The 19,349-nt window shown below is 28.6% G+C and overlaps 1 protein-coding gene across 1 annotated transcript in view; it reads left to right on the top strand.

Annotated features, from left to right (window-relative positions):
* The window catches only part of LOC123292383 (proteoglycan Cow), a 519,906-nt gene that overhangs the window by 493,563 nt on the left and 6,994 nt on the right, over positions 1–19,349 (top strand). The gene's annotated exons all lie outside the window — the stretch shown is intronic.

The raw sequence follows: 19,349 nt of genomic DNA, 5'->3' as shown, positions 1-19,349 counted from the left end.
ACAGGCAGGTAGACAACCGAAAATGGACTAATTAGGTGATTTTATGAACACCTATACCAAAATTTTGTTCATAGTATCAATATTTTTAAGAGTTACAAACTTGGGACTAAGTATACCTTAGTATATTAATGATATAACAGGACTAACTGTGCTATAAACAGAGACAATTTCCAATGCGACATTTTAATGTATGGCTGTAAGAAATTAATAAATTTTGATTCTAGTTACTACACCTTCTCCTATATAATAACTTGAAGCACAACCGCTGTCTGTTTTAACTTGGAAAAAGTTTTATACGTACATTTTTTTGTTTGTTTTGTTTTAAAGTTAATCAACGACTGTCCATTCACATTAAAAATAAATGATAGGAATAATATTGGAAAATAGTTCAAAGTAAAAAATAAATCAAAATCTTAAATAATTTTTCATATCTCTTGTATAGTTAAGATTGAAGAGTGATTTTCATGAAAGCTAAAAAACCACTTCTATAAACACGCTGTGGGACTTTTTATTAGTATGAAAAGATTTAAAGAAAAGCCTGGATCAAACTATCTCTTCATTCGTCATATTACACATTCCTGCCTATTTAGTACAATAAATAAACGGAAAATATATATCATTATTGGCACCCATACCTGCGGAAGCCTGAATGGCTCACTGTCAATTTATGAGAAAGTGGCGCTACACTAGATTATTTTTTAAATGTGTACTACCCACAAGTATAAAACCAACTTTGAAAAAAGTCACTAGTTCACTTTCAACAAGTTCACTTCTGACTTGTGGCATAATAGAAACGAACCTTTTTGAAGATGTCAAGCGGTGATGACTATTCTTTAATAAGACACAACCAAAACTGCCTAGAATTATTCATAATTATATGTCCGGATTTAATAATAATATGATAATGTTTATAATTTGTCTTATATAGTTAGTTAAAAATTTTCTTTAGGTTTGTTTAAAAAATTTAATGCTTTAATTATTAATGTTTTTCTTTTGTTTCTGAACAATTCTATTTTCTAACCATTAAATGTATTATCAAGTGTTTATTATGGCGTTTAATTAGAAATCTGCACATGACAAAATACTGACATCTTCAAAAAGGTTCGTTTCCATAATGACACAAGTAACAAGTGCACTTGTTGAAAGTGAACTAGTGACTTTTTAAAATTGGTTTTATACTTGTGGGTACTACACACTTAAAAAATAAGCTAGTGTAGCGCCACTTTCTCATAAATTGACAGTGAGAGCCATTCATGCTTCCGTACATACCTGCTATTAAACTATTTAGCAACAAAGTGTGTTATTAATTTTTGGTTAACTTAGCGCTTATTAACAATTATTACGAGTATATTAATGGGCTCACAATTAAAATGCACTAAAAATATAACATTCATTACAAGAATAACATTTATCAAAATGTTTTCTTATCAAAGAATAATAATATAATAATAAAATATCTACCGCATATAAGGATATCTCTACAGTTATTTAAAACAGATTATTCTACCATCCTTTTACTTTTTGCAAACAAAGAAACCTATTGGTGGCACGATCAACATAAAATTTTTGAACTTTTATTATCAAAAAAAATTTGCTCCAAGACTATTTGAAAAACGTTTTGGAGATAATAAACCTTATAAATATTATGAAAAGTAATAATAATAAAGTTTAACCTCCGTTTTTCAGACCACGTCTATAATAGAGGCCATCCACATCATTATTTTCAATCTTTATTTGTTTCTTAAACTACATTCGAATGTACGATTAATTTTATGATGTTACTGGAATCGGTTACTTCGTTCTTCCAAGTAACCGATCCAAGTGACGACAGTGTGAGCAATTTACCGCCCCATTAACATTTTTGTTCACACTACCGCCGCTGCCTGGATTTGAACCCGCAACCTCCCAGCCTGTAGTCTAAGCAAGTTAAGACGCCTTAACAAGCTCGGCTATTAGCCGGTATATGAAAGATAATAAATGAGAACTCTAGAATATTCGGATTAAATTTCGATTTTCCCCCAATTTCTGGATAATTTTTTCTGTTTATAATACGTAATAATCATTAATTATAATTACGTATTTTGTCTACCAAGTAGTCAGCATCAGTATGAATTAGCTAATCGTAATTACTCTTCTTGTGTATGTTACTCATTACTCGTGCACACCGTAACCAAATTAGCAACGAGTAACATACACAATTAAAGTAATTACGATTAACTAGATCTAGAAAAATGGGACAAAATCGAACTTAAATAATAAACCTTGTTTTTCTTCTTGAATTTTGAGTTTTTTATTTTCAAGATTTGAGCGTTTTTTATATGAACGATGATCATACAATATTTTAAACCGTCATCAACATACAAAAACTCATACAAGTCTTTGACTGAATTATTGTCATGGTCTGTGAAAAATACATAAAATTTGAAGACGAAATTTTTTTTTGAGAATTTCACGTTATTTAAATCTTAAATCCAACTATTTTTTAAATAGTTTTGGCAATTAACGTGTTTTTTGGATTGAAAAAATTTTTATGTTAGACTCATGTTAGTGATGATTTTATTGGTATCAAACTCTAAAAGTTTACCTTGTTTGCAAAAAGTGAGATGTGAAAATCCATGATAATTGTACTATACAGCATAGTTGTTAAAATGTATAAATACGTGTCATGTTCATATTTTAATTATATAAAAGCATTAGAGTGTTATAATAATAATGATAATAATAATACGAGGGTTAACAAGAGCCTTATTTTCACCCCTTTAATTTATGAAAAGAAAATACTAATTTTGTTAACTAAAAACCACGCTTCAAGGAATATCTATCTATTATATTTTGTAATAATGGTAGAACAGTCTACAAATATACCTACTTTGATTCAAATAGAAGGAGAGTGAGGACTATATAATAAAACGAAAATCTGATGTGGACACCACATTACTTTCGTGGAGCCTTATAGTTAAAATGGAATCAAGGAGAGTAGAAACAGATAGTTTTATCCAATTCTGAAAATTGAATATATTACTACAGCTAAATGATAGGGCTAAATCTAAAATTTTCACATTATACCACAAATTATATTTTTTTTAATTAAAAACTATAATCTGTGCATAACACGGCTAATCAGTTTTTAGTTATGTGGGATATCTAAATTTTCAATGTTCCTACAATGTACATAAGGGAGGTGATAACTTATAAGGCACATTTCTAATTTAAAGCACTATATAGAATGTTCGATTTACATCTAGGCATATAAATATCACGAGTATGACAGAGTAAGTAAGAGGTATAATAGGTGTTATATAAAATTGCAAAAATGACTTGTATCGTGGCTTATCTGTTGTAGTTCATCTATTCATCTATTCAACTAAGAAACTCCCACTCTCCAAGCGTCTTACAACTATCCCTACGCATATTGAAGCTTCAACATATGTATATAATACCTCTCACTTAGATGCAATGCTTAACGAATGTATTCTGTCATACTCGTGATATTTATATGCCTAGATGTAAATCGAACATTCTGTTTACCATAAATTTTACCTCAGTTTTCTCTAAGTATATTGTTACTACTATTATTTTTTCAAACACCTTCATCATAAAATTTCCATTTCGTATCTCTCAAAAATAAGAGGTTTAACAACAATGTCAGGGTAAAATCATCGATCAACTTATTTTCCCATTTGCAATTTTCAGCCACTTTTAAACTCTAAATCATGCAATTAAAGTTTCATTTTGTTAGGTTTTTTTATTTACTGCGTTTTCGGACACACAGAATGAGGGATTTATGGAAATGATAAATCAGTTCATAAATCTTATTAATTTGTTTAATCTGAGAAATGCCTTTTTGAAGTAATTACAATTGATTTTATTTTCAAATATTAACTTGGAGAAAACTTTGGTTTTTTTAAATCGTGTAGCATTCTAGCTGTTCTAGGATAATATAATTGCAACTAAATTAAATTGTTAACTATATGCTGGTAGAAAAACTCGACATTTTTTTTAAAACAAAAAACTATTTACCCGTTATTGTCAATCGCTAAACAAAAAAGTTATTGAGCGTTCCCTTCTATAACTGACAGTGTGCATACAGGCAGAATATAACAAAAACGTTTTAATATGTGCAAACTCATCCCCGACAGCACTAAATTTACATGATTTCGCTTTTACAAGGCTTTTAAATTATAAAAAAAACTTTTTTTATTTAAATTATATTGTGCATTGTATAAAGTTAAAGTCGGTAACTAAAAAAATCATAAAATTCTGATTTTTAAATTAATTAGAGACCAACGCTTCATAGGACTGCGAGAAGATTATACTCGCCTGGCTTTAATAACAATATATTGGGTTGTGATTTTGGTTCCCTTCGACGCAACAAATATTAATTTGACTAATTGCAATGGACTGGTTTTGTGCAATAACTAACCTCAAATCCATGAAAGAGGTGCACTCACCCACTCCAAATAAATATAAATCTAAAATAATCCGCGAAAAAGGTATCACAATGAGCCTTATGTCCTAAGTGTTTATAACTCTGGCAGAATCAGCACTGTGGCCTAGTCTTATAGTTCCAAAAATTACAGTACATATACATGTTACTTCTTACTCTGACTGGAGAAAATTACCAAATAACAATCTGCAACAATGCAGATAAATGTTTCGTTTCGAAAACAGATTCGACTCTAACTTATTATATTACTGATAAATGTGCATATTCTTCTACTTTATTTCGAATACCTCGAAAATTATTAAAACAAACGAACGCCAATTTTGATTATACCGTATTTATCTTTTGCTAGGTATAAAACTATCGCCCAATTTCATACTTATTTGTAGCAAATAAAATATTTGTGCAGTCGTAATAATCTAACAACACTGAGCAAGAGCGATATTGAACAAGTGAAAACAAACAATTGACTGAGTTAATTGTTGAAATACCATGCATAGTCGGTGTTGATTTCTTTATCACATTACACATACAAACATGTGACACATACATAACTGATAATCAAGTATAGTACATATTATAAAATTTCCGCCTAATTGGCGAGCTCAAGGGTAAACAGTGATGTTTACGAAAAAATGTTTCAAACAAAAGTTGTTTAATTTTTGATAAGGAACATTTTTGTTCTATCTCTAACGGTTTACAAGATGGGTCCTACGGACCCAAGACCCAATTGACCTATGATGCTCATTTACGAACTTGACCTCACTTTTTACGTCCTGAGTACGCTGTAAAAATTTCAGCTCGATATCTTTTTTCGTTTTTGAATTATCGTGTCCACAGACGGACGGACGGACGGACAACCGGAAATGAACTAATTGGGTGATTTTATGAACACCTATGACAAAAATTTTTTCCTAGCATCATTATTTTTAAGCGTTACAAACTTGGGACTAAACTTAATATACTATGTATATTTCATATATACATGGTATAAAAACATTGGATTAACTTATTTTAATAGGAAAAATATTTACTCTCCGACACTTAGGCTTTGGTCAAACACTAGACAAAGCAATGTGCATTTCGTCCGACTCTTTGAAATTTGATATTTTAATGTCGCCTCTTTTAGTTTTTGGGCATGTTAATCAGAACATACATTTACCTATTGGACCACATTGGCCATGGCCCTAGGCGGCAAATTTTGGGGGAGGCAAATTGATCGAAATATCAAAATATTTTTAAATGCATGTGAATTTATCTTAGACATGACGAAAAATGTTGAAAAAAGTTTTTTTTACTTTTAAATTTCACAAACAAATTCTCAACCAAATATACAATCTTTAAATCCTGATTCATACGCTTTCTGAAATTATGATGAGTTCTTAAGCATAAAGCATTAGTACAGTCATCCTACATTTTTAAATGGCTTATGCTACCCTTGGGGTAAGGCTGCCAGCTTGGTTTAAAGGAGTGAGTTTGTTTTTTTTTTTTTCAATAACTGCTACACTTTTGATTTTAGCGAAAAAAGTACAAAGAGAACTTTTGTAAGTCACATATTAAACCATCTACTGGAAAGAGATGAAAGTAATAGACAGCATGACGGGCAATAACATTTGTCTAAACAATTGTTTCATGAAAGTTAGCCAGAGGTAGCCAAAGTTGCGCACTCCCAAACAAAGTGCATACAGAGTTATTTAAAAGCAGCTTATGCGCCTCTAAAACATTAATAACGCTATTTGAGAGTAAAGTACCCATATACATGTTGCTGTTATGGAATTATAGCAATGTGAGCATCTAGGCTAGAATTTATCGATAAAAACGTTTTTCGTTGAATTTTTCTCTTCAGTTGAAATTGTATATCTATTTAATTATATATGGAAGTAGCTGAATAAATTTAGGACAGCATTTTTTGCCATTGCCTAAGGACAGCATTGGGCTCTGAAGGCATTGATTGATTTCCGTATTAAATTTGAACTTTGTAAAATTCTAGAATATATTTATAAAAGTTGTTTTATAAAAGAAACAAAATAATAAAGATAATAATTCACAAACAACCAATAGTATGTTATAAGGAGCGCCAACATCAATATAATAAATAAATAAATATTTATAAAAAATATTCATATATATAAAAGAAATGATAATGGAAAAATATTATTAAATGTTGAACCATTATTATTGAAACGTAGGTACATAAAAGATAAATTAGATTTGTTTACATAAGTTAAAGAAAAAAACAATATGTATAAGTAAGTAAACACTTGTTCAATATTATTTTATGGATGGATAGTTCATGGTACATTAGTAAGTACAATGTATTTATTGGTTGTAGACTGTAGACTGTAGACTGTAGACGAACCAAATGACATCAAACTCTTACATCAACTATACTAAAGTTTACATCAACTAAATACCTATATACATAATATCTACCCAGTTTTGTTTAGTAAAAATAATAACCATAAACTAGATAGCGCCAAATATTAATATTTAAAAATATATTATATAAATAAAAATTACTCCGGAAATGCTCTTTCAGAATAACAATTGCTCCACTTAAATAATTAATGGTTCATTAATTATCCATAATTTAAAAATTTGAAATTTCCAATTACATACTTGAATCGTTAATATTAAAAAAAAATTACATATCAAAAAATTGCTCCTAAAATGTTCTCTCAGAATATATAATTGCTCCACTTACATAATAAATGATTAATTAGTAATTCATAATGTATGGTATACTCAATGTCACAAAAAATGCTCGTTTTAAAACATTCTAAGTGTTACTATTATAACATAACATATTATGACTACGCTTAGAATGTTTTAACTGTGGCACTTTTTTTGACAGTGAGTGTACATAATGTAATGTTGGTAAACTATGCTTGTAAATAATAAAACTATAACATAACCCACTAACGCCATCTCCAATTTTTATTAAATATTAACGATTAAGGTATGAAAATGGAGACGATCGAGAATTTTAAAAAATTTTTTAATAAACCTTTTCATTTTAATAACGAATCAGTAGCTTCGAACAGGACAGCATAAATTTTGGACAGCATTTTTTGCCATTGGTAGTAATAAGTTGGATAAAGATACATGCCAATTATTAATTCATTTTATCATATTAGTTTTCTAACAAACTGTCCGAAACAAAAGGTAATCATTTTTTAAAATGGAAAGGTCTATGATGAATAACTGATTAGCTATTAATTATTTAGATAAGTGGAGCAATTGATAAGTTCTGAAAGAGCATATTAGGAGCAATTTTTATATATATAATTTTTTTATTTAATATTGACGACTAAAATACGTAATTGTAAATGGAAATAATTGAGAATAGGGTATTTTACTATATTTGAAAAAGTACTTCAAAATGTTGATTTTGCTAATAAAAAGCCACCAAAAAATTATTTCGGAAAAATACACACGCTTTCTTGCCAAAAACTTAAATTAAATTTTAATCATTTTTTAAACTTTCAAAAACGCGGGCATCCAATTTGGTGACGTAATATCGGTATCATTAAACGAAATAACACAAAAAAGTTTGACAAATATATTCATAGACATCTGATTATAATATAAATATAAATACTTATTATCTATGGATATATTATACCCAGCTGTCTACACTGAACTAACTGATGGTCTATGGCTCATACCGATATGACATCACAGCAGGGCTTGTCCGCGTTATATTTTTACATAAATTTTAACTTTTTTCAAATTTCATGAATACCTAATAAATTATTAATTATATAAGTGAAGTAATTGTTATTCTGAAAGAGTATTTCAGGACCAATTTTTTTATATACCTATAATTTTTTTAAATAATATTAATATTTAGTGCTTACTAGTTTATGGTAAAATATATCACTTGTATTATTATTTATAATGTTTTAAAAAATATACCTAAATAAAAACTACTACATTAAACCACTACTATACTACAGTAATAGAGAGTGATCGTTTGAATATACTGAATATGTATGCGGTACAAAAGTACTCTGGAAACAACTACTATCTACTTTTTCCTATATCATGTCATGCCTTGTTAGCTTACTTGAGGGACACTAAAGTATTAAATTTAATCCTTACGGTGGGTTCAAAAACAGATGTAGTAAAATAATAAAAGTTTTAATTTATTGGGTTTAATTAATACATTTATTATCAAATTATTGATTTCACAAGAAAGAAATATTAACAAATAGTAAAAGACAAATAATTTTACACGATTAATGTTTTGTTTTTTTCATTGGAAATTTAAATACTGGATTGTAAATTATAATACAGTAAATAAGCCGGAAAAAAGTGTCGATAGTGGAAAATACGGGATACAGCACCGATTTGAATGAAATTTTCTTGTAACGTGTTTATAAGACCCCAAGGAATACGAATCTAATGTCAGATTACACGGGTTCTGTCACGCCTTCTGAAAATGGTGCCATTTTTGGTCAAGAATTTAACTTTTTTGGAACAAAAATGTCACAAACACACTCATACACAATATTTTTCGCCACACAAAAAATAATATAAATTGACGTTGGAAATACTTAATTTTACAATTACACAATTATATCAAGATATTAGTAGTTTTTAGATATGTTCAGAAAAAATATTTAATTTTTAGTTAATGGCAAAAATGGCACGATTTCGGAAGACGTGGCAAATCCGTATAAACTAACATCGGATTCGTAATCAGCGACCAAAAACACCCCCTGGAGCACAGTTTGGACGATAAATACTTAATTTGCCAAAAAATGTGAAATTCTTGGCCAAAAATTGTTCGATTTGCGAAAGACGTGAAAAAATCTGTGTCCTCCATATGGGTTGTTTAGATCCATATAAGTTGTGGTAGTGTTACTTCGTTAGGGTGCAAGTTAAGAAGTTGCAAGCAATACTATTTTTAAAGTCGAGCTATTCGCGATTCCAAAATACTGAGCTAAACTCTACTGATTTAAATATGAAATGGAGAGGAGAATGTAAACATTGTCTTAAAACATATAATTAAATGACGTAAAAGTGGAATTTATCTAATAGACTTACGAAACATAGGAATATAAAATTGATTATATATTCTATGGTTTTTATTTGTTTATACCATGGAGATAGATGCTTACATTCTCTCTAACCACCATTACAGTGCCACATGGAGTTACTTGGAGTCGCGACTACTATTTTCAATCTTCGTAATTGATAATTTCCATTCAGATTGTGCAGTTTTGGTTTTACTAACGAATTTTTATTGCTAAATACTAGAGTGGGTAATTGTTTTTCGTCTGTACCAAAAACAAATAAGATTCAACCAAGCAAACACGCATGTAACCTACACTATAGTAAAAACACAATGATAATGTTATAACCATCAAGAATAACATCCCATACCTACCGTCGCAACTTCATTATATTATAAGAAAAGAAAATAATATTGTTTGTTTTACCATCATATATACAATCATATTCTCTATTTGAATCTGAGCATAAAAACTCATTCACTTTTAGGTCTTTAAACTTTAATTTCTCGCCGCTTTCTTATACAATGGAATCGAAAGAATACTAATAGAACATGGTTTGATACAAATATCCTCAAGATGATGCCAAACTCACTTAAACTAAATTCACTTGAAGTGTTTTGATGTCAGATATCGCTAGAAGTGGCAAAGTTATAAGAATAGACTGAAGAAGCGGGTGTGATCTGCCCAGACTCGATAAAAAGAGAACGATGCTCTGACGTACGTTTTGTTTCTTTTAATTGCGTTTGCGCATTAACAGTCTTGGGCAAGTGCGCCAGTAAGTCACGCCCAAAAAAAGTCAAAACGTACGGTAGAGCATCGTTCTCTCTTTACCGAGTCTGGAATCCCACTTACACGATCGTCCATTACTAGCGTGGTCTATTCTTATATGTCTATGGGTTGAATTATACAATAACTTAGTTATCACACGCAGGTTATGTGGGTATTCCATATGACTTTTTCGATATGCGAAAGAATTCACATAACGTAAAATATATTTTTTGTTTATTCAGAGATTTCATATAGTTGATAATTGGTTAAGTATTATTTGTTTTTACTTAAGCTTTGAAAATATTATTTTTATATAGTTAGTCAACAAATATATTGTGGCTAAAATATTTTGTTTTATCGTTATAGTCTTATAAAAATAGAATATTGTATAAAAACATAGAAACGCGTTTTATCATTTTAAACTTTACCATGCTCATAAATTCCAATCTCAGAGACTTATAGAAAATACAGTAACATCAAAGTTTTCATTTAAAGCCTTTTTTAACACACAGATCAGTGTAATTTGCTGCTTTTAACCGTTCCTAGCATAGTCTAGTTTCTCTTTAAATGCTTGCCTTCAAAATAATAGCCCTTCCGTAGAACTCACATGAAACTTTTATCGAATCGTTCTAGATTTTATGACCTTCTAAATCTCATCCAAATATGCATGAAACTGCCCGATTGTTCATTAAAAGATGAAAAATTTTTTTCTTGAAATTATTGATGGTTATCCCTCAATCATCACCTTATTCTTCAAGTAGAGGAAAGTGGTCTATAATGATCCCTCAGGGTAAAATGATCCGTCGTTGTTTTAAGTAAACCATTAAAGTCATCTAGTACCTATATTTATCGATAGATGGTTTCCGCGCAATGAAATTAATCGTTCAAAAAAGACTTATGGTGATGTATACTCAATGTCAAAAAAATGCTCGTTTTAAAACATTCTTAGTGTTACTATTATAACATAACATATGATGAGTACGCTTAGAATGTTTTAACTGTGGCATTTTTTTTGACAGTGAGTATATACGCTAATTTGTGTTTCGTAGCAAAAATATGCTTATGATTTATGGTTAGACAAATTTCAACGTAAAATTTCTTTTTTTGTATTAGTTTTTGCCGGTTGGCTTTTACTCTTGGCTTTTGTTGACTTTTAATAATATTTTAACACATTTTCATACGTGTATAATAAATTTTAAGGTCAGTTTTTATGACGAAATTTAAATATATTGTTACGGGTAAAATGATCCCTTTTATATAGGCTAAAATGATCCCTACTTTGTATTTAAAATAATAAAAGATAAAATGATCCCCCATCATGTAACGGATCTTGAATGTATTGATTTTGATGAATTTATCAGTGATTTTTGTTTTCATACTAATCGTTGATGCAATGTAAAAGAACAGTTAATATTTTATATGAACTGTTGGATAAAAATGCAATGGGATCATTTTACCCACTATCCTTACAAGGTCGGTCAAAACGATCCCTTTTGAGAAATATTGAATAGTTCTAAAAATTTGAACAAATCAAAAGAAATTTACATACCAATATTGTAACATTTAATTCGAACATATTTCGACGTTGCACATATGTCGAATAGTTTGGCTATAACATATATATATATATATATATATATATATATATATATATATATATATATATATATATATATATATATATATATATACGAGAGAATGTGTCACTATAAGAGAGAATGTCGTCTAGGAAGAAAATTTGAGATCGATTAACGGAAAGCTTGTAAAATTTTAATAACATGTATAATAATAGAGTACTGGACATTTGTAGATGATTAAATTTACGTAATTATTTGCATATGTGATGAAATACCTTTCATTTGATAATTGGGTTAGTATTTTATAGACCATGAGCTCATAATGATGCCACTTGGAAGATTGGTAAAGATAATTTTGATAATAAAGAAAAATGAAGATTTTACGATGGCTCTAGTACTTAATTTATGAAAATCGTATATTTTATTTTTCGTGCTTCGATTACCGCGTTTTTTAGTCTACCATGTATATTAAAAGAAAGTCTATTTATTTATAAGATATGCCGAAACTCAATCAAATCAGTACATAAAAAAAAATTATATTATAATAAAATTTAAGAAAACAAATTATAATCTAATAAAATAATTATTCTTCCTTATATACCTACCTTCCCATTCTAAAATTTGCGAACGCTCTTCTTGTGTCCCTGTCTGCAACTGCAGATAAGCTGCCCCATTATCATAATGTCCTATCTTGGTTAAAGCTTCTAAAGAGGGTTATGGTGCAATTCGTTCAAACTTCCTTGTTTTATAATTTTCCCTAAGAAATATTTTAATTAATTTTATATATACATAGCTCAGTTCATATTCATTCATTATTTCAACCCCTCTATTTTTCATACCCAGCTTAATAATCGAGGAAATAAAATCGAAAAAACTCTGAGGCTAGGTAAAAATGTCAAGGTACAAAGAATGGTCCAAAATATAATATCAAACGGTTCAAAAATCAATAATATTTTATCAAAACCACCAAATAAACTTCATTTTCGTCAATAACGAATTTTTGGCAAAAGCCTGTTTTCAAACGCTCATATATCGAAAATGATGAAGTTTGGTGAAAATTGTGAGTAGACAAAAAAATACTTAATCCAAAATATAATATCTAATGGTTTTCAAATAAAATTCATGACCGGAACTACAAAAAAAATCTTTATTTTCGCCAATAACGAGTTTTCGGCGAAAATTCGAATTTTTTCAAATGCTTGTTTCTCGAAAACGGTGAGGTTGGGTAAACAATTTCAAGGGCCAAAAAATGCTCATAAATATTATTATGTTGAGTTGATTATGTTGAGTACACTCAAGCAAGCATTTCCACCTCATAAAAATCTACTAGCGAGGATTCGATTCCTGGGTCAAATGCCTTATTTCCTCACTAAAAATAATATTTTTGAATCTTCTTTGTGTCGATTCTAAAGAAAGTCGATTATTGGCAATATAATACGTATCAAGATAAAGATTTTTGCAATTTCTGAAAGTCCTTTCAACTAAACGAAAAATTGCACTACATTTTTTAACCCTTTCATATTATGTTCTCAATGACTCACTTCTTGAAAAACATCGTTCTTAAAAAAATTCGATACTAGCAACGAGGAAAATTTCATTTTTCTATTTTTCTCTATTACTTACTTCTAAGTAGCAGATAAAAAGAATCATAATTATTTCGCTTCATTGTGAATTCACGATCTAATACCTATACATACATTGTTAACTAAAATTAGTTAATACAAAACTTTTAATACTCCAGAATGAATGAATGTTTGCTTATCATAATAAAATTTTATCGTATGAAAAACCCTTTTTGTAATATCACATCACCTTAAAAGCTTAACACTCTACTTAAAATAAACAACACAACATTTCTACCTTGCAGTATCTAACAATAATAAATAAACATGAAAATTATTATAGAAGGTCTGTTTTCACTTTATAATTTATTGAACAAAATTACTAAGACCTCACTAATAGTATAAAATATCAACTAGAAGCAATTATATTACATTATAAAAAAATTGAAAAAATGATTAATATAGTGTTTCAAAATGTTTCACAACTGATTAACACAACAGGCAACTATTAAAGAAAATTTTAAGCTCAGAAACGTTTATAAAAAAGCACGCGTATATGAGCTATTGGAATTTAAAGAAACATGGCTTTTGGTCGATAAAAGCGATTTTTGCCCAAACTTTTCAATATTTTTCAAATTTGCAAAAGCGATCTTCTTGGGCATATTAAGGACAAACTTTTCACTAAAGGTCGTTTAAAATTTTTTTTACATTAACCGGGCTAGATCGGTTTGAAATTATAAGTTACGCATTTTTTGTTCGAAACTTTTTTGTATACAAAGCGTATTTTTTAAAAAAACCTAAAAAATCTGTTTTCGAGCAACTTTGGCAGCCATTTTGAATGTCATCCCGTAATTTAAAAGTGTAAAAAAATAGTGGATTTAATTCTACGAAAAATTTAAGACTTTTTACATGTGTTGGTTTGCTGTATCTCGGTTACTAAAATTTAACATTGTGCTCAAAATAGATAGACTAGACTATATGTTTTAAATTGAAAATGTTAAAATGAATCAGATGGCAGCAACTGTGAGATGTATAAAATTAAAAGTTCGTAAAATGACATAAGGGTTTTTGAAAAGCTTCTATCTTTGGGAGTTCTTTAAAAATGATTTCAATCATTCACAATGTAAATGAAAATTTACTTACAGCAATTTTCTAAGCTTAAAATTGTTTTTTATTTTCTTAAAGCAAAACAAATCTAACATCACTTATATTATTGAAGACCATCATCATAGCCCATCATAAACTGACAATGAGTATAACTATCACATTATTTTATATAAACAACCGGATTCATATCTATACTCATCGCATTGATTCATCTTATTTTATATACTAACTAAAATAAAATAGACTATACAAAACCGTTTTAAATAAAATATCAACACGTTTTTCAGATTACGTTAATGTTTTTAGCACCCGTTGTGAAGTAATTATATGTCTCTCTTTTTATAAATATTTACATTATGTTTGGATAGCGAAACATTGAATGCCAGATACATTGTTTTAGTAACAATAGGTAAAATTTAGAATAGATTTATCTGATGATACCTCAAAATATCTGTTACATAAACATGTAGATATATAAGTACTACTGGTCTATTATTAAGAGACGGTTTAGGGTTTATCTTCACCCATCTGATAACCAGATGAGACATATTTTTATGAAATACTCCTATCATAGTTTTTCAGGCAAGTCTATACCATTATTTTCGTAATTATATTATTTTATTTCTGATACCTGTGTGGTGTTAACAATTAACCCGACAATATAAATAATCTAAAGACAATTCTAAAAAGAAACAAACAATATCATTTAATATTACTTAAACAGAGATAGAAAACATATACAAGTAAAATATATGCAAAAGAACATACGTGACAGTTCTAGAATTTGCTAGGCTGTATGATAACAATTGATTGTAACTATATAAACAGAGCACAGTGTGCGATACGGTCAGTAGTAAAAAAAACTTAACAATAAAAATTCGTATAAGTATTTGGATATAGACAGTTCATTTTTTCATTATTCACCTGTTTTAAATGCTTCCAGAAAAGAAACACATTGTATGTTTAATTTACTTGTAATTCCCTTTAGTTTATTATTTTTAATAAAAAAATATAAAATTAAACAATGTTAATTAATTATTGTAATCAATGTTAAAAAATGTTTAATTCAAAACAAAAAAGCTTAATAATAAAATTTTTTAGTATTCGATTTTAAAAGAACCAAGAATTCAAAAATTGGAAATAATTTCCCTTTGCTTTATGGTTAAAACGTATTAATTGAAGTGTCTAGCTCTTTTTTTCGAAATTATAAAAAATAGATGATTTGATGAACCTTTTCCTGATTTAATTGAGAACTGATCAGATGAAACTTTTTGCCAATAGTATTAAACATCGATAAGTTTTTTAATAACAAATTTTTTTTAAACATATTTTAAAAATATCGTTAAGTTTTAACTAACGTTTGTATATACAAAGCCTGAATTAATAGGTATTTATAAGTTGAATGCAATAATAAACTTTCTTGCAAATTATTTGAAATGTTTTTCATTTATGTTTTCTAAATTTATTGGCATTTTGTCGGTCATTTTATACTCAAAAATATATGTAATTTCGATTTACTTTTAAAAACTGATTTTAATTAAACATTGTCAAAATAACTATTTTAGAAATCGAAATTTAATAGCATCGAATATTTATTATGTGATGCTTTTCGAATAACCTATTATTGGGTCTTAAAAAATATAATAAAAGTATTTCACTTACTTCTCGCCTATTTTACGCCAGAAATTAGAGTTAAAAGAGTGTATAAAAAGTTAAAAGAGTGTATTCCTTTATTTGAACTTCGACAGTCTGTCTCAAAATCTCAAGACTATTAGACTATGTAGCTTGAGCAAGTTCGGTCGAAAGCAATTATGTGTTTTTTACAATCTGAATTAACTTATCCAATATAATTGAATTGTCCATAACTATACCAATAAATTTTTTCCAACGTGAAACAAAACTGTAAGTGATACTGATTTATTACAAAAGACTAACTAAATTTTCTTCCAGTCGTAAAACTATAAGGTGTAAATTTTTTAGCAGAACTGGTCGAAAGAGCATATTTTCAAATTTTGCTTTTTTGGTGTTCCAGATCGTTTGTTTTAGAAGAGTACAAGTAACGGCCTTTATTTAATTTAATAAAAAAAGCTCTGAGTGCCTGAAAGATGTTCCAGGCATCCAAGTATAGCAGTTGAAACAATCAGTTTTAGACTGTTAATTATCTCACCCACCACCAAGTTATTGGTTAAAACAGTAATTTTACGACTATAAGCTTTCAAAATATAGTTAATCTTTTGTAAAATCCCTGTATAGAGATTTCAAAAATACTAGCATAATGAAGATCACCAAATTAGTAAAATGAATTTTTTAAATTGAATCAATCGCAAAAGCGGATTAAATAGATTAAGAAATAGAAAAATTGTTTTTATACGTCAAATATATATTGAATAAAAAGATAAAACCAAAAACAAAAATAGTTGATTATATATACATATAATCATAATTACAGTATACAAATAAAAGTTACTAAAAATCCAATTTGTACTGCTCTACAGTTGGTATAATATGTTTTATTTATAAATTTTATATAAATACAAGGTGAGTAATAATTTTGTCGCAAAAATCAGTCTGTCTATGTGTACGATAACTTTAAAACTTAAGAGGATAATGACCTCGATTTTAGCAGGCTGTGAAGTTAATCATATTTCATCTGATCACTCAATAGATCTACTACAACTTCAATTAAAAAATCTCTTAAATAATTAGAATTTACCGATAAAAGATTATTTTGATCGGCATAGCTTACAATGATTTCTTATGAGAAGCCTATAAATACTTGATAATATTTTAGAGTAAGCTCATTAACGGAGAATCGAAGTGTATCAGTGGATGGCAAAGATATCCGAAAAATAATGGGATGTTTTAAAAATGTTTGACGTTTTTCGATTAATTTCGAATATTACACCTAGCAAAATACTTACTATACACAAAACCTAACTCAATTTATGTACGTATTTGAGTTATTGCTCAATAATAAGTTTTCGTTTATTCGTTATGAACCTGATTTAACTTTCATATAATACCCTTGGTATTTACCATCAAGGTCAAAGACTTTAATTTCAACTGTTTTCAAACTTTTATTTCCTAAAACATTTTTCTCGTTAGTACCTACTTAATTTTTTTAATATTCGCATATGTCAATATAAAAACAAGTAAAAACAAACATTTGACTGAGTTAATTGGTGAAATACCATGTATAGACAGTGTTGATTACGCAATCTTGCTTTTTATGTCTTGTAAATAAAGAAAAATAGCGACTATTATGATACATACTGATATTCCCATATAATACATACTATATAATTTGCGCCCTCGCAGGTAAACGGTGCTGTTTACGAAAAAATGTTGCAAACAAAAGATGATTTTTTTATAAGGAACATTTTTTACATTTAAACTTTTGTTCTATCTCTAACGGTTATCAAGATGATTCATACGGACCAAAGACCTAATTGACCTATGATGCTCATTTACGAACTCTACCTCACTTTTTCATTCTGAGTACGCTGTAAAAGCTTGAAACAGCTGGAAATCTTTTTTTTTTTGAGTTATCGTGTTACAGATAGATAGATAGACGGGCTGACAACCGAAAATGGACTCATTAAGTGATTTTATGAACACCCTTACCAAAATTTTGTTCGTTGCATCAATATTTTTAAGCGTTTTAAACTTGGGACTAAGTTTAGTATACCTTGATATATTTCATATATACATGATATAAGAACACCTACAGAATATAATGTGTAAATATAAATCTGTATATATAACTGCTTCCTTAAGTTTAATAAGTTTTTTTCCATATCTTCTGAAACATTCTGTAAATATAAAATTAGTTAGTTAGTTAGTATATGATTCTCATTGGAATTAAACAAAACCGTACGAAAGATATTTTCCCATACAGAGATATTTACTATCCATTCTGTTTCCTTTATATAAATAACAATATAACCAACATAATATAAAACTAACTATATTTAGTTTTGTTCAAAGCTGCAGTCAGACACGAAGGCGAACATCACACAACAATGAACATTACTTAAATATCAAATAGATATATTAATAATATACCTATTTGATACTTGCCTACGTTCATTGTTGAGTGACGTTTGCCTTCGTGCCTGGCCGCAACTAAACGTGCAAAACGTTCATTATTATAGGATAAGTATAGATAATACTTTTTAATTATTTTCTTCAAGTCATGTGTGCCAAGAAAATGAATAAAAATTTAAACTCATTACATTTCATTCTATAATTGCATTTTGTTATTGCCTATAAGCAAACTAAGGTCACTTCAGTATATGGGTACCAAGAGCCAAGCCTACCAACCTATGCTTTCCACCTTACATCGACTTTTTATATTATACCCTTTATATTATTAAAGTATACTAATTTTGGTCCAAGTTTGAAACGCTTAGAGAAATTGACGGTACGAACAAAATTTTGGTAAAGGTGTTCATAAAATCACCTAATTAGTCCATTTCCGTTTGTCCACCCATCCGTCTGTCTGTTAACCGAATTAGAGGCGAATCGTTTTTTGTTTAATACAATTCCAACAATAGAAAGTTATTGCGTATTTATAGGGAGACCGGGTACAAAAGTAACACTTTGTACTTTCACCTTGGTTGCTGGTTGGGTGTTAGGGCTGGTTGGGTGTCATTTTAATGAAATTTTTATATCCATATATAAATTCCGTGCATGCTCTTTACATTAGTATCTTCATTTTCTTATAATTGTATATTTTTTATGAATCATATAGACTTAAAAAAAATTTGTTACTTTCGACCACGTTAGCGGGTCGAAAGTAACAGGACAAAGGGGTTTAAAATAAATATGCTATGATATAATAAATCCACAAATGACATATTTGAAAAGT

Source organism: Chrysoperla carnea, chromosome 1, assembly GCF_905475395.1.
Source record: "Chrysoperla carnea chromosome 1, inChrCarn1.1, whole genome shotgun sequence".
NCBI lineage: Eukaryota > Metazoa > Arthropoda > Insecta > Neuroptera > Chrysopidae > Chrysoperla > Chrysoperla carnea.
The sequence above is the reverse complement of the archived record's forward strand: the minus strand, read 5'-3'. Positions and strand labels throughout refer to the sequence as shown.